Genomic DNA, 26,669 nt, shown 5'->3' on the forward strand with positions numbered 1-26,669 from the left:
ATCCCGGACGAATCCCGAAAACCATCCGGAAATGATGCCGGAAGGGACCCCAAATGCTCCCGAAAATGTCCCGAAATGACCCCGACGGCATCCCGGACGGATACCGAAAACCATCCAGAAATGATGCCGGTAGGTACCCCAAATGATCCCCTAATAGTCCCAAAATGACGCTAACGGGATCCCTGACGGATCCCGAAAACCATCCAGAAATGATGCCGGTAGGTAACCCAAATGATCCCGAAATAGTACCGAAATGACCCCCTCGGGATGCCGGACGGATCGCGAAAACTATCCAGAAATGATACAGGAAAGGTCCTCAAATGATCCCTTAATAGTCTCGAAATGACGCTGACGGGATCCCGGACGGATCCCGAAAACCATCCAGAAATGATGCCGAAAGGGTCCCCAAATGATCCCGTATTAGTCGAGAAGAATTCCCGAAATTACCTCGACAGGATCCCGGACGGATCTCGAAAACCATCCAGAAATGATGCTGGAAGATACCCCAAATGATCCCAAAATAGCCCCGAAATGGCCCCGACGGGATCCCGGACGAATCCCAAAAAACATCCAGAAATGATGCCGGAAGGGCCCCAAAATGACCGCGAAAAAGTCCCATAATGATCCCGGAAACCATCAAGAATTTATCTCTCAAAGGTACGCAAATGATCCCGAAAATACCACGACGGGATGCCGGAGGGTTAACGAAACCCATCTAGAAATGATGCCGGAAGGGTCCCCAAATGATCGGGAAATAGTCCCGAAATTATCCCGGAATAGGCCCGAAAATGTTCAAAAATAACTCCGACGGGATCCCGGACGGATACAGAAAATCATCCAGAAATGATGCCTGTAGGTACCCCAAATGATCCCGAAATAGTCCCGAAATTACCCCGTCCGGATCCGGACGAATCCCGAAAACTATCCAGAAATGACGCCGGTAGGTACTCCAGATGATCCCGAAATAGTCCCGAAATGACCCCGACGGAATCCCACACGAATCCCGAAAACCATTCAGAAATGGTCCCGGAAGGGACCCCAAATGATCCCGAAAAAGTCCCGAAATTACCCCGACGGGATCCCGAAAACTATTCAGAAATGATGCCGGAGAGGTCCTTAAATGATCCCCTAATAGTCCCGAAATGACCCTGACGAGATCAAGGACGGATCACAAAAACCATCAAGAAATGATGGCGAAAGGGTCCCCAAATGATCCCGTATTAGCAGAGAAAAAGTCCCGAAATTACCCCGACGGGATCCTAGACGGATCTCAAAAACCATCCAGCAATGATGCCGGAAGATACCCCAAATGATCCCAAAATAGCCCCAAATGGCCCCGACGGGGTCCCGGACGGATGCCGAAAACCATCCAGAAATGATGCCGGAAGAGACCCAAAATGGCCCCAAAAAAGGCCCATAATGATCCCGGAAACCATCAAGAATTTATCTCTCAAAGGTACGCAAATGATCCCGAAAATACCTCGACGGGATGCCGGACGGATCCCGAAACCCATCCAGTTATGATGCTGGAAGGGTCCCCAAATGATCGCGAAATTGTCCCGAAATGATCGCGGAATAGTCCCGAAAATGTCCCAAAACAACCCCGACGGGATCCCGAACGTATCCCGAAAACTATACAGAAATGATCCGGGAATGGTCCCAAAATTATCCCGAAATAGTCCCGAAAAAGTCCCGAAATTACCCCGGCGGGATGCCGGACGGATCCCGAAAACCATCCAGAAATGATCCCGGAAGGGTCCCGATATGACCCTAACGGGATTACAAATAAGGTGAAGCTAATTATAAAGCCATGTTAATAAGGCAGCAGGCGCGTTGGAGCGAATTAAAAGTTACAAAGAAACATACAGGTAAAGCTAATAAAAGCGTGCTAATAAAAACAATTGATGGAGGGCGGATGGCGGGAGGAGATGGAGAGCACCACCGATCGTTTTTCCAAGATTGTTTAGATCTCGATCTCTATGAGCCAGATACCAAAAATTATCGATTTAGGAGAACATTTATACTGAGTTATAACAATTTATAGATTTTACACCAGATGGTGAGAGAAAGGGGGAGGGGGACGTAGGGTGTCACTGCTCATTTTGTCAGCCCTCGACTTATTTGACCCATTGAGTTTGTAATATTGGTGAACCTCAATATAGGTAAAGTTATAATGTGTAAAAATTATTAAAAAGTATTTGGTCGAAGGGGTCGTGGGTCCCCTACCCCCCTTTCCATGTTCGAAAAAAATTTCGCTAGTAGACTATTGTCTGTGTCCCAAATTTCATCAAAATCCGTGTAGCCGTTCTGGCGTGATTCAGTCACAAAGACGAAAAAATACAATAATTAAATTATAACTGTTCCTAGGGGGCGCGGACCTCTCCCCTTTTCAAAAAAATATAGCTAGTAGATCCTTCTAGACTATTGGCTATGTGTGTGCAAAATTTCATCCAAATCGGTCCAGCCGTTCTTGCGTGATTGAGTAACAAAGACAAAGGTTTGGACAAACATACAAACATACAAACATCCAAACTTTCCCATTTATAATATATATTAGATATTAGATATATTAGATTAGATATATTAAGATTAAGATGATGACACCATAAAATCTTCTAGAACTTTGTCAGGGACTTAGCACTGAACTGGTTTTGATGTACACTATTATGGATATATGTACAGGCGCATGCATATACATATTTTATGATAACAACATAAAATCTTCTAGAACTTTGTCAGGGGCCTTGCACTGAACCCGTTTTTACACACACTATTATGCATATATGTACAGGCGCATATATTTATATATTTTATGATAACAACATAAAATCTTCCGCAGCTTTGTCAGGCGCCTTGCATTGAACCCGTTTTGACATACACTATTATGCACATATGTACAGGCGCATGCATTTATATATTTTATGATAACAACATAAAATCTTTCTGAACTTTTTCAGGGACTTAGCACTTCACTTGTTTTGGTGTACACCGTAATATATAGATGCATCAGCGCTTATGCATCTCTATATTATGGTGACACTTTTTTGGAGTACTTACCAAATTCTTTGATGATGAAACCTTTAGTTTTTGTATAAGATGACCGCCTCTAGTTTTCGCTCACACTTTTTGGCAATTTAATTGCAGAACGTTCAATTTAAATCACTTTATCTTTTTGCAATTTAATTGCAGAACGTTCAATTTATATAACTTTCACTTTTTCGCGATTTAAGTGCTGAAAATTTTAATGTTTTCCCGAAAATTTAAAATTCACGTTTAGATTTTCAAATTGTCAAACGAGCGCGTCAAATAATTTTTGTTTATTTCCCATTTTTGGGTTTTTTGTAAACAAGACACTCACGTCGTTTCATTCGCACTCATTCTATTTATGGGACATTTTTTCCACCCTGAAAAATATCCCAAAAACTAGAATTTTTTGACACCGAAATTTTTGATGGTGTTGGAATTTAAGGGAAAGTGGTTAAAAGTGGGTAGTCATGGTTGGCAGGGACGTACCTGCTGCAAGTAAATGTAAGCAAGTTGCTCGAGGTCAGGTCAGAAATGAGTTAATATCTTTTGCACCACAAAATTGTCCAACTTAAAATAAAACGGGTTCTTTAGATGAAAGTGTATCACATATTATATATATTTTTTCGAAAATATTCGTGGGGGAAAACAGTATGTAATAATTATTTAAAAAATTCATTTTTTTTCATTATTTTTATTTTATAAAATTCAATAATTTTTAACGCAGTTATAAAGTAAATATTGTTACCTTCAAAATAAAACAAAAATTAATAAGATACGAGGAGTAGAACCAAAGATATAGTATTTTGACTGTGGGCAAGTTTGCTTACCCATCGAATGTGAGCTTATGCAGATATCTCTGAAAAAAAAATTTTTTTCGAGGAAACCCTGATACAGCTGTTTGCTTATTTCGTGCGAGCAACTTAAAAAAAGTTTGAGCCGAATCAAAATTATGAAATCTCAAAACGTGTTCGATTTGTAAAATAATGACCCATATGTATGTCTTACTATTTCATATATATGCATTAACACGAAAACGCCGAAGATTACAGAAAGCTTAAATCATAGCTAATAAATAGTTCAAGTTAAGCTACTGGTAGAGTAAACTAAAAGGTTAATAAGGTCTATTCCAAATAACTTATTATATGAACGTATTTATAAACAAAACACATGCACAATTTACTTAAGCTGGTTTGATTGATGACTAAACGCATCCAGAATAATTCCATGGCTTATTAATTTCTATGTGGAAACAACAAAAAAAATGTTTAGAGGCTCACCAACAATATTTGAATTATCGTGGCCCTACGTTGGGCGCCACTTTATATGTCATGGAACAATACACACGCTGGGGAGCTCGGCACGGGCGTGCGTGCTGGCATCATTCAGGCTAAGCCATTCGGGTATGTCGGGATTCTTGCTCCTTGCAGGCTAGCTATGGTACCTCAACATAAGATTATATTTCATGCACTAAACAAAAATACCGCGTCGCAACTTAAAGTGGAGTTAATGCTCCAAAAGAAAATCTTTGTGTTTATGTCATTGCTCGGACGGACATATGTAAAATGAGTACCCCGCAGTATGAAGCGCATGGACTTGTTAGACAAAAGAAGCAAAAACAAACAATCTCTATATAAATCTTTTTTTGTTGTTGTAGCAGTGCTTCGCCCACCTAATAATTGCGAACGATCACAAATTGTCATCAATATCCACTAACGGGAGTCCAAGGAAATAGTTTAACCTGTTACATTATCCAGAACGAAGTTGAGCTAGAGCGACTCGCGTTTCCCTGGAGAGTATGGGTTCCTCTTCCGCAAGTTTTGGGTACTGTTTTTTGAGTACTGTATTCACCGGGCAATTCCTGGCATAAAGGTCCGCCGCCTGTTTGTGGAGTTCACCAAGGACCTGCTTATGTTTTTTTGCTTCATACGGCTGAGTTCTCAGGTGCCGTATTTCCTCAAAATGCTTACGGAGATGACTCCTTAAGTTCCTAGGCGGTGTTGGCTCATCAATAAGATGGCTGTTGGAATGCCCAGGTTTCTGGGTATTCAACAGGAACTGTTTGCTTAGCATCTCATTTCTCTCCCGCCCGTGGCGGTTCTGAGAGCAGTATTTTGGCAGGCCTGTAGCTTCTTCCAGTGGGTAATACTTAGGCTTCGCGACCATATAGGGGACGCGTAGCATGCAATCGGCTGGCCAATTGCTTTGTATGTGGTAATGAGCGTTTCTTTGTCTTTTCCCCAAGTACTGCCAGCAAGGGATTTGAGGATTTTATTACAGCTCTGGATTTTCGGTACAATTACGGCTGCGTGCTCACCAAAATGTAGATCCTGATCAAACGTCACACCCAAGATTTTGGGGTGTAGGAAAGTCGGTGGCGTAGTGCCATCTACGTGGATGTTCAAAATGGTCGACATTTGGGACGTCCATGTTGTAAATAAGGTCACGGAGGATTTAGTCGGTGATAATGCCATGTTTCGCGAGGCGAAAAAACTGGAGATATCAGGGAGGTAGCCGTTTGTTCTGTTGCAAAGCTCATCGATCTGCGGGCCTAGACCTGTGGCCATTATTGTGCAGTCATCGGCGTAGGAAACGATAGTAACTCCTTCTGGTGGCGAAGGTAGCTTAGATATGTAGAAATTAAACAAAAGTGGGGATAGGACACCACCCTGTGGCACCCCTTGTTTAATTCTTCTTGCTTTTGATGTATCATTTCTAAATTGCACCGATGGTTGCCGACCACCCAGATAATTTGCGGCCCACCTTTTAAGGCATGGGGAAAGGGTAGACCCTTCCAAGTCTTACAGTAACGTGCCATGGTTGACCGTATCAAAACCTTTTGATAGGTCTAGCGCAACGAGTACTGTTCTATGGTGGGGGTTTTGATTTAAACCGCAATTTATGTGGGTGCTGATGGCATGCCATCTATATAAATCTCCTACTGATCTTTGTAAGCTCCTTATACTGGTTGGGAGTATATAAGCACATACCAACAAACAAGAATGTTACTTAAGTGGGGAGATCACCGCTGGTGTTCTGACTCTATATTTCTTCGCTTCCTTCCCTACCTTTGTATTGAGAGTTAAATCTAAGCTCTCCCATACCCAACCAAATCGAACCCACACTACATAGCGCTTACAAGATTGTAAGTATTTTTACACTTTATTCATTGTTAAAATTTATCAAATATTAGATTTCAAATATAAGAGAGCATTTCTATAAATGCTCCTTTTTTCTTTTTTTTTAACTATTTACGAATAAATAGCTTTGGAGAGGTTTAGCTTTTACAAAACAGAAACCTTCAGAAAAAGAAATAATAATAAACAGTAATGAATGAACATATACATTAACCTGGGTCGATTTGTATGGACGAAAGTTAACCGATATCGCGCCATCGATTTTTCGATAGGATTTGGGCTCAGGAAAAAAAGTTCCACTACGCATACCCAAAACAATAATTTTCGAGCCTGCGAAAAAAAAATATTGAAAGGGTAAATTGTTCTTCCAAAACACTCCCCAAAATCCAAAAAATATATTTTTTTTTTCAAAAAGCTGTTGTAAAAACGTTGACGATAAAAGTTTTTTCAAAAAAAAAAATATTTTTTGGATTTTGGGGAGTGTTTTGGTCGAAAAATTTACCCTTTCGCCATTTTTTTTTGCAATCTCGAGAATTATTTTTTTGGGTATGCGTAGTGGAACTTTTTTCCTGAGCCCAAATCCTATCGAAAAATCGGTGGCGCGATAACGGTTAATAAATCGACCCGGTCTAATATACATACTTATATATGGGTTAAGCAAAAAAATAAGTAAACAATATAATAATAATATAATAATTTCGAAAGAAATTACTCACATCTTTTTATTCAGGGTGTAAGAGTAAAATTCCCCAAATCATCTTTTTATAAAGCACCTGGCAACATCGTTGGTCACAATGCACATATGTCATTCCCTACAAGAAACGCTGATAGTTTTACTAATACACTCACACTTGTAATTGACAATGCTGATCCTGCGATGACGTAAACATTGATACTCAAATTTATGTATGTTCCTTTGTTCGCTCACGCATGTCCGCATGTTCCCAACGACAGCCTATAATCATGAAAAAGGACTCAAACTGGGAAAGCTTCGGACACCTGGTACAGAACAAAAGAACATACAGCAGATACCATTATGCATGTGAGACAGATACATAATTCTCAACGGAATTTTATGTATGCGAGAACAGTTTATCCGATTTAATCATGTTGTCACTACTGACTGTCATATGACAATCAAATGATTATCACGGTTGTTTTGTTATTTTTTAAATTCCGCCATTTTCAACCGACGAAAACCATATAAAAAATAAGTTTAAAAAATGAAAAAGAGAGCATTTCAAAGCTCCATGCTAAAAGAAAAAAAATCGAAAATAATATTAAAAAATACCAAAAGCTGTCGGAATGTATGGGGCGCACTCAAAAAATTGATACGCGAAAAATAATAGTGGTTAGTGGTGATTCATTTTTAAATGTGTTTCCGCATGAGGAAACCGCTCTTCTGTTGTTTTGTTATTTTCTGAATTTAAATTGAACATTCTGAACTCGAATTCTTATAAAACTATTTATTTTAAACAAATAAGAAACACGTATGCTTTTACCACGTACAAAATTAAATACGTAATGAAATAAAGTAAATAAAAAAGCAAAAAGCATTGTTTCATTTATGGCGGAATATAACAATGGTCATTTATGATAGTATAACAGTCAAACCTGATATCTACAGTAAACTATCATTTATGACACTTTTTGATAGTTAGAGTGTCAGCACTGATCCAGGAAAAGGAATGAGAGTGAGCAGTACGGCTATATACTTAATCAGTAGGCCATTTTGGTGTATAAGAAGGAGACAAAAACTCACACGTACACAGTTGTTTACATCACATTTGCGCAAGTCCCCTTAAGTTTGTGATAGAAAGTTTGTATGAGGCGCTGATCGTTAGGGTGACATTGCTGACAATCAGATGATAGTCATATGATAGTCAGTATTCTTGTAGGGTTGTGAATAGCATAAACAAAAGAGTGAAACAAATCCTAATATATTCTCAGTTATTGTTTGTGGGGTAGCATGTAAGAGAGAATAATAACCCTACAAGAATACTGACTATCATATGACTATCATCTGATTGTCAGCAATGTCAACCTAACGATCAGCGCCTCATACAAACTTTCTATCACAAACTTAAGGGGACTTGCGCAAATGTGATGTAAACAACTGTGTACGTGTGAGTTTTTGTCTACCTCTTATACACCAACATGGCCTACTGATTAAGCATATAGCCGTACTGCTCACTCTCATTCCTTTTCCTGGATCAGTGCTGACACTCTAACTATCAAAAAGTGTCATAAATGATAGTTTACTGTAGATATCAGGTTTGACTGTTATACTATCATAAATGACCATTGTTATATTCCGCCAAAAATGAAACAATGCTTTTTGCTTTTTATTTACTTTATTTCATTACGTTTTTAATTTTGTACGTGATAAAAGCATACGTGTTTCTTTTTTGTTTAAAATAAATAGTTTTATAAGAATTCGAGTTCAGAATGTTCAATTTAAATTCAGAAAATAACAAAACAACAGAAGAGCGCTTTCCTTATGCGGAAACACATTTAAAAATGAATCACCACTAACCACTATTATTTTTCGCGTATCAATTTTTTGAGTGCGCCCCACACATTCCGACAGCTTTTGGTATTTTTTAATATTATTTTCGATTTTTTTCTTCTTTTAGCATGGAGCTTTGAAATGCTCTCTTTTTCATTTTTTAAACTTATTTTTTATATGGTTTTCGTCGGTTGAAAATGGTGGAATTTAAAAAATAACAAAACAACCGTGATAATCATTTGATTGTCGTATGACAGTCAGTAGTAACAACATTATTAAATCGGATAAACTGTTCTCGCATACATAAAATTCCGTTGAGAATTATGTATCTGTCTCACATGCATAATGGTATCTGCTGTATGTTCTCTTGTTCTGTGCCAGGTGTCCGAAGCTTTCCCAGTTTGAGTCCTTTTTCATGATTATAGGCTATGGTTGGGTACATGCGGACATGCGTGTGCGAACAAAGGAACATACATAAATTTGAGTATCAATGTTTACGTTATCGCAGGATCAGCATTGTCAATTACAAGTGTGAGTGTATTAGTAAAACTATCAGCGTTTCTTGTAGGGAAGATACATGTGTGGTGTGAAACATGAAAATGACGATTGACAAGAGTGGCTTCGGCATTTTCATGTTTCACCGCAATCAATTATAATTTTGGCAGCTAACCCGAACGCGCGTCACTTGTGCAATTTTGTATTTGTGTAGCAAAGTAAACTTTGAATAAAAACATAACGCCTTACTAAAAATATTAGTTTGATTGTAAATGGACTTCTGGCGTAGAAGACCGCCCCGTAATTGACTCAAATAAGTAACATGGCGAGCATCTGGTAGTAGGATCAAACCAGACAACTCGAAAGTTGTAGCAGGGAAGATTGCGGCATTGCACGTTAACAATAATAATTATACAGATTTTGCCAAAAAAGTTGAAGAATTAGCTGACTCACTTGAGCGGTCTCTTATTATTGAAGGGATCACTCAAGCGAAAGCTCATGAAATGGTAGTCGAACAAACGGTTAACGTGTGTCGCTTAAATGCAAAATCAAATTTAGTCAAAACCATTTTAGCCTCAACGACATTTACTGATCCGAAAGACGTAGTAGCGAAACGAATTGTAGAACAAAAGAGCGAAGTAACAGAGCGTCAGGTTTTAGCTTTTCGATCGCGTGATAACAATACATTCAGAAATTCACGTGGTAGTTATCGAGGTTTTTACCCAAATCTCAGTTATACTGGTTATAGAAATAATAGCTCATTTTCATACAACGGCAACCGTAACGGCAGCAATAATCAAAGATATAGGAATTATAACGGGAATAGATACCAAAATAGCAGCAATAGTAATACACGTTGAAATACAAATGCTAATTGAAACAATAGTAACAATAGAGGTAACAATTCGAGATCATCCAATGGTAGAGGTAGAGACGCAAAGGTTCGCGCTTTAAATGCGAGTGCCCATCAGGAGCGAACACTGGGGGAGGACGAACTAAGGGAGTAAGCGAACTTCCCTCACCAATAGGCATCTATTGTTTAAATTTAAATTTCTCTGATTTCATACAATTACAACTTCTCGAGTCACACAAATTTTGTTCTTTCTTAGTAGACACTCAAGCCGACATTTCTTTAATAAAAATATCATGTATAGACAGTAATATCTCATTAAATACAAACGACATTATTAACATTACCGGTGTCACTTCCAATTCAGTTTCCACTTTAGGTAAAATTACAACAAATTTAAATTGTTCAAACTTTTCTCTTAAACATACTTTACATGTAGTAAATGAAGACTTTAATATTCCATCCGACGGTATATTGGGTAAAGATTTTCTGAAAATTAACAAATACATTATTAATTATGAAAGAAATAGTATTTCCTTTTGGGTAGGTAATGAAAAAGTCGCGATACCAATCCTGCATGGAACAGAAAGCGACAGTTGTATCATTCCTCCCAGATGAGAAATCTTCAGAGATTCACCCGAGCCACTTTTTGTGGACTCGCAAGAAATTGAAAAAGCGTTTTCACAGCTAGGTGCATTGTTAATTCCAGTAACCCGATAATTAAAGTCACAAACACCACGGATGATGTAAAGTATGTGAAAGGAAATAGTATTCCGACAGAAAAACTTTCAAATTACAATGTTTATACAATTAACAAGACAGAAACAGAAGACAAACGTACGGAAAAACTGATTTCAATTTTAAAAAATCAAATACCTCAACATGCTCAAAGTAAATTAATTGACCTTTGCATAGATTATGCCGACATTTTCGCTCTTGACACGGACAAAATAATTTTAAACAACTTCTACGAGCAAAAATTAAGATCGACATACAACGAGCCGGTATATGTTAAAAACTATCGATTGCCATACTCTCAACGCGAAGAAATAAATCGCCAAATAAATAAACTGTTAGGCAACGATTTGATTGAACCCAGTTACTCCAGTTACAATAGTCCTTTGATTGTAGTGCCAAAGAAGGATAATAATGGTCAAAAAGCTTATCGTATGTGCGTAGATTTTCGCGCAGTAAACAAAAAACTCATTGCTGATAAATTTGAACTAGCTAGAGTTGACGATATTTTAGACAATTTCGATAGAGCAAAGTATTTTTCGACATTAGATCTTCTTTCGGGATTTCATCAAATCCCCTTGCATCCTGACTCACGTGACATTACTTCTTTCAGCACTGACCGAGGTGCATTTAGATGGAAAGTGCTTCCATTCGGTTTAAATATAGCACAAAATTCATTCTCACGAATGACGACAATAGCTTTTTCGGGTATACCACAAAATAATATTAAAAATCTTTCAATACTTGTAGGTCTTTCAATCTCAAACTTAACCCAAATAAATGCAACTTTTTGCCACCAGAAGTTACATTTTTAGGTCGCAAATGTTCAGCAAAAGGTTTGTTGCCAGACGACTCCAAAATAAACGCAATTAAAAAGTATACAAAACCAATTGATAAAGACACGGTACGACGATTCGTCGCGTTTGCAAACTATTATTTATATATCATATATTATGGCACCCATTTTATTGTAAAGTCAGATCATAGACCTCTAGTATACCTATTCAACATGAAAGACCCCTCTTCAAAACTTTCGAGAATTAGGCTAGAATTAGCGGAATATAACTTTAATATAGTTTATATTAAGGGTAAATCAAACGTTGGTGCTGATGCACTATCGCGTATTACAATCGATGAAATTAAGGAACCGAACAAACAAATTTTAGCAGTACAGACAAGATCAATGACAAAACGGCAAAACGATGAAAGCATTCCTAGGAAAACAGACAAAAAACGACGAAAAACAACTCACTTTACATGTCTACGACAAATTTTCATTTAATTTTCCAAAAAAGGTTTCGCGAATAAAATCTGAAATTACTTACGATAAAAATAATAAAACAACAAATTTGAGAATTTTTGCGCATATAAAATATAAAAAACTCGAGTTACTTAGTTTTGAGCTTGTTAACGAAATAATGAATTTAGAGAAATTACTTTCGAGGCTTGAATCAGAAGCCGGCAAACGCAAAATTAAGAAAATTTAATGGCCTAAAAATGATATTTTATTCAAATATTATACTATTACAAATTTCAAAGATGTTGGAAATACGATGTTAAAATCATTAGATCAGATCCAGTGGAGACAGTAACAGATTAGGATACAAAATTAAAGCTAATGAACCGATCCCATTTCTGGTGGACATTGCGGAATAAAAAAATTTTACGCAAAACTACGAACAAAATTTTATTGGAAAGATATGACTCTTGATATATCGAGATATATCAAAAGTTGTAATGATTGTCTTTTAAACAAAGTTAAACCTAAAACAAAATAAAAACTCATTTGAACACCAACTCCTTGTAAACCATTCGATATAATAGTAATTGATACAATAGGATCCCTACCTGAGTCCAAATATGGTAACAGGTTCGCACTTATCATGATTTGTGACATGACAAAATATTTGGTAACAATATCTGTACCAGATAAATCAGCGAAAACACTTGCATCTGCACTCTTTGAAGGATTCATTTTAACATACGGCACAATGAATGCCATAAAATCAGATTTAGGTACAGAATTTAAAAACGAATTATTTAAAGCATTAACTAAACTTTTAAATATTAAACATAATTTTTCAACTGCATACCGTCACGAAACTGTTCGTACAATTGAACGTAATCATAGAGTCTTTAATGAATACTTACGTGCATATTTAAACGAATCCTTTTCAGACTGGGATGTATATTTAAAATGTTTCACATTTTTACACAATACTACCACAGTCACAGTTTTCGACAATCAATTTTCTCCTTTCGAGTTAGTTTTAGGAAAAAGTCTCTTATTGCCTAATGAATTAAGAAAAGAAAAAATTGGCCCAATTTATGATGTAGAAAACTATGCTAAAGAAGTTAAATTTAGGATACAGAAAACGCACAAAATGGCACAAAACCTAATAAATAAAAATAAGTTACAAAGCAAAAATCTTTATGATAAAACGGCTCGTATGTTAGTTGGCAAAATCGGAGATAAAGTACTTTTACGGAAAGAACCAAATCATAAACATGAAAATATTTATCAAGGACCGTTTATTATAACTAAAATTAACGAACTTAATGTAACTATTTTCGATGAAGTTAAAAACAAAGAAAAAGTAGTATATAAAAATCGCCTAAGCAAAGTAAATTAATATTACTTTAATACTTTGATTAAGCCTTAAATTTGATTGGATAAAAATCTAAAAATTTTTTTTAGTACTAGCATTTAAGCAGCCACGAAGGCTCAAAAACTGTTAAAAAAAAACAAAAATAGCACAAAATTTTGTATATTCAAAGAGAAAAAAAAAACGTAGTTCATTAAATTGTTCATAACTGATAACAAAATTGTATTTCTTAATTGCTAAAACAAAAAACAAGACATATTTGATATGTAATAAAAATGTAAAACTTTAACAAAATTTAATTTGAATGAATATATTAAAATGTAAATATTTACAAGTAGAGAAAAACAACAAACAATATATTGTACTAAAGTAAATTCAAATTAATATTGCTAGGTTTCATTCAAGTTACCCCTAATAAACTATCAAAAGTGTAACTATAATTCGAGTATCTAACTTCTAAGTGTTTTTTTTTTTTTCAATTAATAATAAAAATGGTTCCGAATTAATGAATTCTGTTGAAATATGATACATAAAATTGCAACCTTAAATATGTAACAAAGCGTATGTCAGATAATCTAACACTTTTATTGCATTTGATATTTTAAGTCTCTTATTAAACGTTGAACAGTACACTCGTGTTTTCTTATTGATCTTTGGGAAAACCCACAACATAACTATTAACAGGTTATGGGCCCAGTAAGCGCATGTTCAATTGAAAGTTAAAAAGTATATTTTCGTAAAATGAGTTCGATGCTGATGAAGTGGCAAAGTGGATGGCTTTGGCCATGGTCACATTAAGCGTGAAGCCAACGCAGCCGAATTATTTGCGGCATTGCAAAACGTCGGCAGAAGCGTGGAAAAAACTTAAAGAAGTTTATCAGCTAAGTGGTCCGGTAAGAAAAGTTTCACTTTATAAAAAGTTGTTGAGCCTCAAAATGTCAGAGGGTGAAAACGTTGCGGCATATTTGAATGTGTTCACCACAATTATGGACAAACTAGCTGAAGTGGGCATAGAGCTAAATCAAGAGCTGGTTGCCATTATATTATTATCTAGTTTGCCAAAAGAAATCGAGAATTTTGTCATTGCGATGGAAACGAGGGACAATCTTCCAGCGGTTGAGTTCTAAAATTGAAGCTTCTAGAAGAAGGCGAGCGTCGTGGTAGCATGCATGAACATTCAACGAACGAATTTAGCGGATAGCAAGCGTTTGCAGCGAAGTCGACGTCTAGCTGCAACAGAGAGAAGAAAAAAGGTAATTGCAAAAATGTTACTTGCTATCGTTGTGGACAAAAGGGCCATATAAAAAGCAATTGTTCGGCGAAATCAAACAAATCTACGAAATAAAACGATTCAGCTAAACAGCAACAGCAATGCTCCTTCACTGATTTGGGTGCAACAGATTGCGAAACATTCGACAGAGGAAAGTGGTGGGGCGCGATAGCGCATATGTGTTGGGACCGAAAATTGTTCTCGAACTTTGTGAATCATACAGAGTGGATCGCATTGGTCGGTGACAACAGCATTCGTGCAGAAGGTAAAGGCGATGTCAAAATACAAAGGGACATGTATGTTGTGACACTAAAAGACGTTTTGTTCATGCCGGGTATGAGAGGCAATTTTATATCAGTCGGTAGTGCAGTCGAGATGGGCTGCGCAGTAGTTTCTGGCAGCCAATTTGCAACAATTAAGAAAAACGGCGCCGATATTTTGCGTGTAAAAAGAACAAAGCATTTGTTTATGCTGAGTAATGAGAAAAGTGGTTGTTTTGGTGTTATTCAAAGTGACGCAATAATGTGGCATAATAGATTTGGCCACATAAATTATGCGAGTTTGAAAGAAATGTCAAACAAGTGCATAGTAAATGGTTTAGAAGATGTAGATTTTTCTGTGAAGCCATCGTGTCAAACGTGTATGCTTAGCAAAATACATACACAACCATTTCCAAGTGCAGCAGAAAATAAATCAAAGAATTTGTTAGAATTGATATATACCTATGTATGTAGGCCATTTGAAACAACTTCACTTATTGGTGCGAAGTATTTTTTAATATTTATTGACGACATGTCAAGGCGAGTTTTTGTTTACTTCTTAAAATCAAAAGATGAAGTCTTTGATAAATTTGTATCGTTTTGCTCAATGGTAGAGCGACAAACTTGCAGAAAAGTGAAAGCAGTACGTAATGACAATGGACGTGAGTAAGTCAACAAATCATTTAATGAATATTTGGATAAGCATGGGCATAGTGCGGAAATTAACAGTTCCCTACACTCCTCAGCAAAATGGGGTGGCTGAGAGGACAAACCGCACGTTGGTTGAAATGGCCAGGTGTTTATTGGCACATTCGGGCTATTGGCAGAGGCAGTGGCAACTGCCGTGTATTTGCGGAATCGATCGCCAACTAAGGCATTAAATAATATGACACCATATGAAGCATGGTGTGGTAAGAAACCTACAATAAAACATTTGCGAGTATTTGGCTCTACGGCAGTGGCATTGGATAAAACGCAGCGTAGCAAATTTAAAGTGAGGGGTAAACAATACAAAATGGTTGGTTACTCAATGGTTTCAAAAGCGTATAGGCTATTCGATCCTGATGTTAGACAGGTGGTTGAAAAACGCGACGTATTTTTTGATGAATGCCATCATCAATGTAACGACGAACAAATAACATTCGATTTTTTTGATAACAATCAGGTTCAAGCTGACACTGGTACTGCTGGTGATGTAGATTCTGATAAAGAAATATGTAGCGACGATAATTGAAGAAATCTGTAGCGATGGTAATGCAAGCGATACGTATGCGAGTGCTGAAGAAGAAGTTGAGCACATTGGGCGTGGTAGGCCTAAGCTCGTGCATAGTGGTAAACGAGGTCGTCCACGAAAATTATTTAATGTTTTAAATGCTATGAGCACTAAGGAGGTGCTTGTTCCTCAAACATACGAGGAGGCAATTAGTAGCGATGAAGCTGATTTATGGAAGGCCGCCATGAAAAAAGGACACGATTCGTTGGTTGGAAATAATACATGGGTTTTGGTAGACTTACCAAAAGGCCAGTCAATAGTAAGGTACAAGTGGGTATATACCCTAAAGCGCAACGAACATGGTGACATTGAGCGGTATAAGGCACGGTTGGTGGCAAAGGGGTGTTCACAGAAGTATGGAGTGAATTACTCGGACACTTTTTCTCGAGTAAGTCGGTTTGAAACCATACGGTTGGTATTGGCATTATCAGCAGAGATGAAACTACATGTACACCAGATGGATGTATGCACAGCGTATTTAAACAGCGAACTTCATGATGTCGTATACATGAAACAGCCACAAGGTTACCGTGATGAAAGTCAACCAATAAAAGTCTTTAGGTTGAACAAGGCCATATACGGTTTGAAGCAGTCTGGGAGAGCTTGTTTGGGAGAGCGTTGAGAAGTTTATGTTACAGTCAGAGCGAGAGCGAACGCTGTTTGTATAAACAAGATATAGAAGGTAACCTTTGCTTAATCCGTGTTTATGTTGATGATCTGTATAATAGTACTTTTTTGGAGCTTTCTGGCCGGCTTTCCTTTAAAATAAAACAAATGTTTACTTCTTCATCCTACGCGTTTCGACGCTGTATTGCGTCTTTCTCAGGGATTTCTATTTATTACAATACAGCGTCGAAACGCGTAGGATGAAGAAGTAAACATTTGTTTTATTTTAAAGGAAAGCCGGCCAGAAAGCTCCAAAAAAGTACTATTATACAATTATAAAACTTGGCCCAATACACATAACTATTAAAGTTGATGATCTGCTTCTAGCCTGCCAATCGAAGGAAATCATGACTAGGGTCAAGGCAAATATATGTGATATTTTTGAATGCATTGACAAGGGTCCACTTCATATGTTTTTGGGTATGCAAATTGAGCGTGAAGGTGAACTAGGTGATATCACCATTGTTCAATCCCAATATATCAAAGATTTATTGACGCAGCATGGTATGGAAGTATGTAGGTCAGCATCGACACCATTAGATGCTGGTTATCAAGTGGCGTGTGATGATGAACGTTGTACTAGAGTTGATCAGACATCATACCAATCTACGATTGGGGCGCTGATTTGGCTGGCGCTTTCGACAAGATTGGATATATTCCATTCGGTAGCCAAGTTGGAACAGCGAACATTTGGCGGGAATAAAGCACATTTTAAGATACCTAGCATCAACCAAAAATATGAAGTTGCGATATAGGGCATGCAGTCAAGGGTTGAAGGGTTACGCAGATGCCGATTGGAGCGCCAATAGAATTGATCGAAGATCATACACCGGCTACGTGTTCTACCTTGCAGGAGGAGCGATTTCCTGGAAGTCAGAAAAACAGGATTGTGTAGCCTTAAGCAGTACCGAGGCCGAATACATGGCCATGTCATCGGCAGCAAAAGAAGCACTACATCCAAGACGTATTATAATTGAGATTGGATGTGGTAGCGGTCAAACTCCAACGATATATATTTATATTTATTTATTTATTACGACTCTAAGAGCCTAGTTCAAAACATAAAAATATGATTGCATTAATTAACATGTGTACTTAATCTAAATTTTTAAATTAAAGAAAAAATTTTAATTATGACACATGTATCACTAATGCATTTAAATCTCAACGTCTATATCATTTAATCGGCCTAGATTTGGTGTAGTAATACAACCGGCTGCTAAATAAGTTTCTATCACAATTTTTTATATATTCAGGTAGTTCGTTGAAGTATTTCAACCCTTTGTAAAAAAGACTATTTTGTTCCGATTCTGTTTTATAATTTGGCAATTTAAAATTATTTCTCTGCCTTGTATTTATATCATGGACCTCGTAATTAAATGTAATACCTGTTCTGAGATACTCTGGCAAAATTCCGTGCTTTATATTATAAATAAATTTCATTATGTTAAAGAATATTTGTTGTTTAACGCTCATCCAATTTAAACTTAGAAGCATGTCTTTTATAGTAGTATCATAACGTTTGCTTAAAATAAAGCGCATTGCTTTATTTTGCATTTTTTGCAACTTATCAATTTGCGAATCTTTCATAATAAAAAATATTGTTGAGCAATAAATAAAGTAAGGCTCAACTATGGATCTATAAACCTTTACTTTGTAATAATTACTTAAGTTTTTGCAAGTTCTTTGAATAAACCATAATTTTTTTGATATTTTACTTACTGAATAGTCAACATGGGCATCAAATTTTAATTTGCAATCAATCTGAACACCCAAATATTTAATCGTATTTACTTTTTCTATTTCAATATTATTTATAGTAATAGTTTCAAAATTAGCAATGTTTTTTCTTGAAATAAGCATGTATTTAGTTTTTTCTATATTAATTTTAAGTCTGTTTGTACACAGCGAGATATAAAGTGCGTTTAAGTCACTTTGTAACTTGATTCTTATATCATTTTCATTTTTGCCATTTATAGAAATTAGAGCATCATCAGCGAAAAGTTTTATGGAGCTGAATTTCAAAACAGAATTTATATCATTAATATAAATGTTGAATAAAATTGGTGCAAGAACAGAGCCTTGGGGTAGGCCAATCTTAACATCCACTTCGTCTGATATTATCGAACCAATTGCTGTTCTTTGTTTGCGATTTGCACAACATTTGGCAACGAATCCAGTTCATCATGCTAGATCGAAGCACATTGATATCAGATATCACTTTGTTAGAGAGATTGTTAAGAAAGGTGACATAAAGTTAGAATATGTACCAACTAAACACACGATAGCTGGTATTTTAACAAAAAATTTGTCGAAGAAGAAACATGCAGATTTAACGAAATTGTTAAGTTTAGAAGAATAACATTCGCATTGAGGAGGGGTGTTGAAATATGATACATAAAATTGCAACTCTAAATATGTAACAATGCGTATGTCAGATAATCTCATACTTTTATTGTATTTGACATTTTAAGTCTCTTATTAAACGTTGAATAGTACACTCGTGTTTTCTTATTGATCTTTGGGAAAAACCTCAACATAACTTTTAACAAATCCAAAAGGGGAGGAACACCCCAATTTATTGTAAACATATTCGTTCGTTCGCAAAAATTTTTATAAATTTATGGGCAAGAAGAATGTGACAAAACTAATCACTTTGTCTATTCTTCTTTTCCTCAAAAAGGGTGATGTAAGGGTAAAATTCCCCAAATCATCTTTTTATAAACAACCTGGCAACATCGTTGCTCACAATGTACATATGTCATTGTGAGTAGCATAAACAAAAGAGTAAAACACATACTAATATATTCTCAGTTATTGTGGGGTAGCACGTAAGAGGGAATAAGATACATGTGTGGTGTGACACATGAAAATGACGATTGGCGAGAGTGGCTTCGGCATTTTCATGTTCACCGCAATCAATTGTAATTTTGGCAGCTAACCCGAACGCACGTCACTTGTGAAATTTTGTATTTGTGTAGCAAAGTAAACTCTTAATAAAAACATAACGCCCCTACCAACCAAAACTGCGTCAAAAACTGGATAATGACTGAGTAAAAAAGTGGATAAAAAAATGGATAATTTTGTATAGGCGGTGTGTGGATTTTATCCATTTTCCCCTTGAGCGAGCCGTGTACGTGTGATCGCGCATCCTTCTCGCACTTATACCAAAGTGCCATAAGGAAAAATGCATAGTTGCTCCTCTCTAACTGAAAATTTCCCATAACACAGGGTTGTATTTTTGTAGGGATGCTATATCGGAAAAATTTTATATCTAAAAATGCCCAAAATTTTTACCAAAATAGCCAAAAAATACCTAAAAAACTCCAAAATACCCAAAAAAATCTCCAAACTTTTTTTTAATTTTTAATGAAAACGTATATTTAATAATATAAAAATTAATTTACAATTGTTCTAAAGGCCGCTTTATTATAAAATGTTAAGAATACATCTGTTAAAAGGACTTTTTACATTAAATTTGTCTTCATCGCACATAAATTTTAAGATAAAACGGTCTTCAAGTTATTAAATAACATAAATATAAATTATTTGTAATCACAACTTTTTTTAAGTATTTACTAAACTATAATATTTTTTATATAAATTTAAAAATAAATACAAATAACATTGAAATAAAGTAATTTTGAAAAACAGCCTAATATTCGGATTTGTGACATTAAAATGACATTTGTTTATTTATCAAAGTAATTAATTCGATAATTGATAAAGTATCAAAGCTGATTAGATCGAGCTTTCAAAAGGGCAATTCCATTAAAAACCAATCAATCGATAAGCTAAATTTTTCAAATCAATTAAAACTAAGGATTATTGTATCTTTTTAATTCTATTATTTAATAAAGGAACTATTACCTCTTTGATCACTCGATTTAATAAACTTTGATATTTATCAGAGAGCCAGTCAGTTATTTTTAACAAATGAATGAAAAATACTTGTATAACTTTGCAATATATAACTTGCTAATCCAGATGAGGACACAAGGGGCTCTATAAAAACGTTTCCAACTTTTGTTAAAACTCGAACTAGGAAACTATTTTCGTTTTGTTGGTTAACAATCTTTATAGAACCCAATGTTCTACTTAAGAAGAAACTGTCCTCATCCTTCTTAAAATTTATAATAAAATTATCATTTTTAAAAATTTTACTACAATCCGTAAAATTTCTTCTTTCTTCTATTCTCAAAAACAATTGCTGCAGTATCTTAGATGGATTGTGAATAAGTTTTTTAATGTATTGCATATAATTCTCAAATTTATATGCTGAAAAGGAATCTAACGGACCAAAATGTTTTACGTAGAGTTGGATCGTTTCGTTCTGAACTTGTTCAATTGAACGGGTCTCTCAACTGAACAAGTGAACTAGATCTTCGATTTCTGTTCATTTTGTTCTTTTAGTTCATTTGTTCTTTTAGTTCGTTTTACTTAATGTTATTCTTTCTCTCTTCTCGTTCGCGAACATTGTAAATTCATAAATACATACGCAGAAATTCACAGTGAGCACGAACGTCGATGATGCCACTTCCACTAAAGATATGTGTGGCACTGCTACAAAAAGATTTGTGTGGCAACAAAGAATTCTGTAAAAATGTTTTGACAACACTTGTGTTCTACAGTTATAACTTATAAGATACAGTTATGTTGAAAAATTTTCTTTTAAGTGTGCAAAAAGAAAGCGTTCTGAGATTTGGAACCATTTTATTGTTGGCGAAGACGGAAAAAGTGGAAAGTGCATATTATTGTAAATCTACATTGAGCATTTCAGGTGGCTCACAAAGTAATCTGGCCCGGCATTTAAAGATAAAGCACTAAAAGTTAATTTAGCCCCCGTTCGTCAAGAAATATCATCGTTGAATCCTCAACAGGCAGCGTCAAGTTCTGCGATGATATCTATTACTGGCCAACAAATAATTACTAATTTTATTCACCGGCCAGTGATTTTGTAGTAGGGGGACTCATGAAAGCATATAAACTTATAAGGTGTAAAATTATATCCATTTACACACGCTGTTATATGAACGCACCTAGTAATACTCTTGATAAACTTGATTGTTTATCGGCTGTATTATTGCCGAACAACATTTTTTTGATTGTTATACAAATTAAAAAATGCCACGATTAAGTGAAAAATCAAAACTAAAACGTCTTTACTAAGATATACTTGTAAATGACTTGCTAATGTTAGAGATTTCTGATGAAAATGCCTGCTGTAATGTCTGCAAGGTTGCATTCCTTTGAGTTTACCGCGTTTACACAATGAAATGTGCGCGTAAATTTATACAAATTGTGTAAATGATTTTTCATACAAAATTTGACAGTTCGTTTACGCACTAGATAAATTTATACGTTTACACACTTTATAAGGCATTTATACGGTTACATGAGTCCCCCTAGTAAATCGGCGGCATATTTGAAATTTTTTCACTATCAACTTTTGTTTTTGTTTTCCATGATGTGTTAATAAATGTATACAGAATATAAAATGACATAACAAAACGAGGATTTTCAAAATTAAAAAAAAAAATTAAATAACTTACTAATAAAGTACAAGCAATATTTTCTGAAATGAAGTTCTTCTTTTATTCAGCACACTCGAGATAATGATATATCAAACATATAAAAATAGTCATAAAAACCTTTCTTTCAAACCCACTTATTGCTGGTTCAATCTTCTATCGACCAATCCAAAGATTCGAGTCGTCGTGGCTTCGATTTACAGAAAAGATCGGTTATTTCTTCAAAGTCCGTTCCTATTTCTTTGTGGACGTTCCCTAGTGCCAAACCAGTCAGTCGATTTTCCGACATGTTGACTCTCAAATAAGTCTTCAAGCGCTTTAGAACAGAAAAAGAATGCTCTCCGGTCGCTGATGTCACGGGGATAGTCACAAATATTTACAACAGTGTCGTCACGTTTGGAAAAAATGAAGAAGAGTGTGCTGATTTAATGATTTTCAGGGCATCAGTAGCTGTTTAAGCACTCTTGAATGGATCACTTTTGCAATGGTTATGCCACAATAAAATCTTATTTTTCAGCACTGTCTCATTGTGACTTTGGAAATCTTCTTTATAAACTTTAGCAGCAAGTACAATTTCTTCAATCGTTACTCCTGCAGAGTATGCTGGAATCAGTCCCTCCAGAGGCAGTATCTTCAAAAATTCACCTTTGAACCTTGACGTCAATGAAGAAATCATGTAGTCCAGGAAAGGGTAGTAAATTATAGCTCTGTAAGTACAATGTCAACGAATCATTCACCCCTATTAAAAACGTAAATAAACGCATTTAATCAGCAAGAACTCACCGGAAAAATTCGAGAGGAGCCTTACTCTTAGTTGGAACATTGGAGCGGTGCTTTTGTCGGCCACAAATGCGGGGAATTTCGAGTTTGATTCCCAATTCATATGCTTTTTCTTCGGCTCTCTTGAAGACTTCATAGAACGATGTTTCGTCTTCACGCGTCTTGACAAAAATCATGATTATATAATCAATATGAGCACAGGCCGATTTCAGTTGCAATTCAGGTTGTAGAAGTGTTCTACTGAGAGTCACAATCGGCGAATTCACATCGTTAAATGTTTGGAGAGCGATCAGAAATTCGGATTTCTCAATAGCACTGAGAAGTTGCGACGCTTTTGAAGACGTTTCAAGATCTTTATCAAACTTCAAGTTACCTAACACTTCAGCAATATGTGGGAGAAATTCACTAACGGTTTCCACACTATCGTGTCTTTCAACCCATCGAGTGAGGCAAAGTGTTCTGAGGCGAGTTCTCTGTGATTCGGGTGATCTTTCTTTGATTTCATCCTCAATGTTTTTTTGAGGCAAAAAAAAAAACACTTGTTTTATTATTTTGACCAAAGAACAACATATTAAAATTTCATCGAAATCAAAAATCATGTCCTGCGCGGACCGGGTGTCTTGAAATGGAATGAGCCTACAGTGATCTGGCGGTAAGTGTATTGCTTGCAATTTTGGCCGAATGGTCTGCGCCAAACCGCTTCAAGGCATCGAGGTTTGCAGTCGAAACGTGCAGAATGGCGTAAAGTGCAGCTGTCGGAGTTTGGTGCTGCTTTCTGGAGTTACACAAATTAGGCCTCGCCATCGATAGCAAATACAAAAACTGTTCGTTGTAGGAAAAAAGAGTTGAAGACGTTTTGCTTTCAAGTGCTCACCAGACCAACACGGACACTACTTTGAATGTCAGATTGAGAAGGGGAAATGAATTATTTTGCATTAAATTATGGTTTAGTTGTAATTAGTTCATTGAAAAACAATTGTTAGAATATTTTTGAAAATTATTAATTATGTAATGGTCTTAGATGGGAAAATGTCGCATTTCATTTCAAAAATTATTTAGCAATGCCCTCAGAAATAAAGCTGATACGTAATGAAATTTTTTACCTATGATTTTATAGGAAATGGTAGTTGTAGTTGTTAGTAGATTCAGTAGAAAATGAATGAAAAATGGTCTTCAGGGGCCGATCAATACCAAAAAGCCTCACTGCACACCATAATTAGCTCCATTTAAAAAGGAACAAAAGCCGAGTTTTGGAAAAAAATCTGGTGCTAATTTAAGTAGTTGAAACGCCGTATATACTATTAAATCAAGAACGCGTTACTGCCACACCTTTGTTTTTATAAAAGCTGAAATTTCATCAGTGCATACTTCCACCCGAAGAAGGAATGTTGGTACACCATGAATATTGAGTGATAGTGGCTTTAGCAGATATCGTGCAAAAAATGTACAAAGAAATAAACCGTACATTCGTCATTTTATAAAGGCTGATTTTATATATTGTTGTCGTAACAATATTAGAAGTCATTAGCCTGATTGAAACACATTTTCTATATTGGCTTTGCCCAGCCAGACACTTTTGCAACACAACGCTGTACCCTTTCATAATACGAAACCAATTTTTTTCCGAAAAACAAAATTTCAAGTTTTTTTTTAAGATTTTGTATGCGAGTAAATTATTAGATTTGTTGAGCTAAAAGGCTTCACAGAATGAATAAAACTTATTTTTTTTGTTTATATTCATTCATTATTTATTTGGTCGATATTTCGACTTCAATCTGAAGTCACCATCAGGGACATATGGATATGTATCATCGACGTAGATCATACATATCCATATGTCCCTGATGATGACTTCAGATTGAAGTCGAAATATCGACCAAATAAATTATAAATGAATATAAACAAAAAAAATAAGTTTTATTCATTTTTTGAAGCTTTTTAGCTCAACAAATCTAATAATTTAAAATATTCAAGGCTATTAACTTTTATTAAAAATTTTGTATTCGAGTTTCATTTTAAAATTGCTTTAATGTTCTTTCAAGTTTAAAATGATTCAGTGTCTGGCGGGACTATCCCAATTTTTGTACATTTTTTGACTTAAGCTACATAGTGTACCAACATTCCTACTTCAGGTAGAAGTATGCGCTAACGAAATTTTGGCTTTTATAAAAAGACGAAGGCCTGGCTGTCACGGGCTCTTAAACTATATATTTCCCACAAGAAAAAAAAATCCAAAAGTGGATCATGGCGTTTTAAAATCAGAGTCAATTATTAGGCCATATGCCAAAATTAGTAAACGATTTTTTCAAATCAATTACTGGAAATATAGTTTTCAAATGATTATTAACAAAAATAGACTTCACTACTTTCATGGCTGTGGCCCATTGTCTACACTGATCTTGATCGATTTTGTTGAAATTTGGTACATAGGTAGTTGTGTAGTGTGCCTGACCACGCTAATGCACGCGATACACATTGCTGAGTCAACAGGTTTGATGGCTCAATCGCATTCGACATAACTTTACATATGGGACACCTGTGACACACATGGCTTAACAAAGTGTGATCGCATTGCAAGCGACACACTTATTAATATCGTTCTAAAAACAACTAGCAATTAAGCATTTTATGTATTATTGAAGCTCTCGTGTTGCATGCGGAAATCGATTATGAAAATTGTTCCAAATTCAATTTAGCAAGTAAGCAATTTTGTATTAATGAATAGAATTAAGAATTTGACTGTAAACATATAAAAGCTGGCGATGAGCCAAAAAAAATTATTCTTGAATTTAGACTTAAACCAGGTGTTTGTATTTATTCTCAAATCAAGTCGGGCATTTTAATGCTTAAATAAATGCGGCTGGAGAGCTAAGGTAATACTCAATCCAATCCTTATCTTTGGACCAGGTTCTTTACAGGGGAGCTAGGATAACACTCGATCCAATCCTTAGTTATGGACCAGGTCCTTTATAGTTGTTTCCTTGGGTAATATCACCGTATTCCAAAAAATCGTATTTATGTTTACTGACTTCGAGGTCCCCGCAAAGACCTCATTACGGAGGCATCGTCCTGCAACTCACTCGTATAATGTACTAGATCGAATTTGTTATGATCACCATTGCTGAGAACACGGACACCAGCCAATTGTTAGGCGGTTCGGCTACTCAAACTTTGGATGACGTTTCAGTCATCATAAGCGGCGTATGCCCGCCCAAAATATGATCTGTGGATCAGGTGATTAGTGATGTACATGCTAAGGAATCTGATGATACGAATTCGAAGACGGGTATAAATCCATTTATCTGTTGACTTTATAATCAAATTAAATAACTTCGTGTAAAGCATAAAATTTCAATTAACTGATTATTCTTCAATAGTTGCAATCCATTGCAATTATAATTTTTCAAATTATTAATTTATCGAATATTATTTTTACGATAGCTTTGACGACACATTTCTTTTCTTTTTTAATTTTATAGCCAACCAATATTTAAAATTCAAAAATTAATATTGGGAATAAAGGAATTTATCTG

General features: G+C 35.7%; 1 protein-coding gene across 9 annotated transcripts in view; it reads left to right on the forward strand.

Moving 5' to 3' along the window:
* The window catches only part of LOC137244315 (sodium-dependent neutral amino acid transporter B(0)AT3), a 598,031-nt gene that overhangs the window by 497,629 nt on the left and 73,733 nt on the right, over positions 1 to 26,669 (forward strand). The gene's annotated exons all lie outside the window — the stretch shown is intronic.

The sequence above is a fragment of the Eurosta solidaginis genome, chromosome 3, assembly GCF_040869045.1.
Source record: "Eurosta solidaginis isolate ZX-2024a chromosome 3, ASM4086904v1, whole genome shotgun sequence".
In the NCBI taxonomy this organism is placed as follows: domain Eukaryota; kingdom Metazoa; phylum Arthropoda; class Insecta; order Diptera; family Tephritidae; genus Eurosta; species Eurosta solidaginis.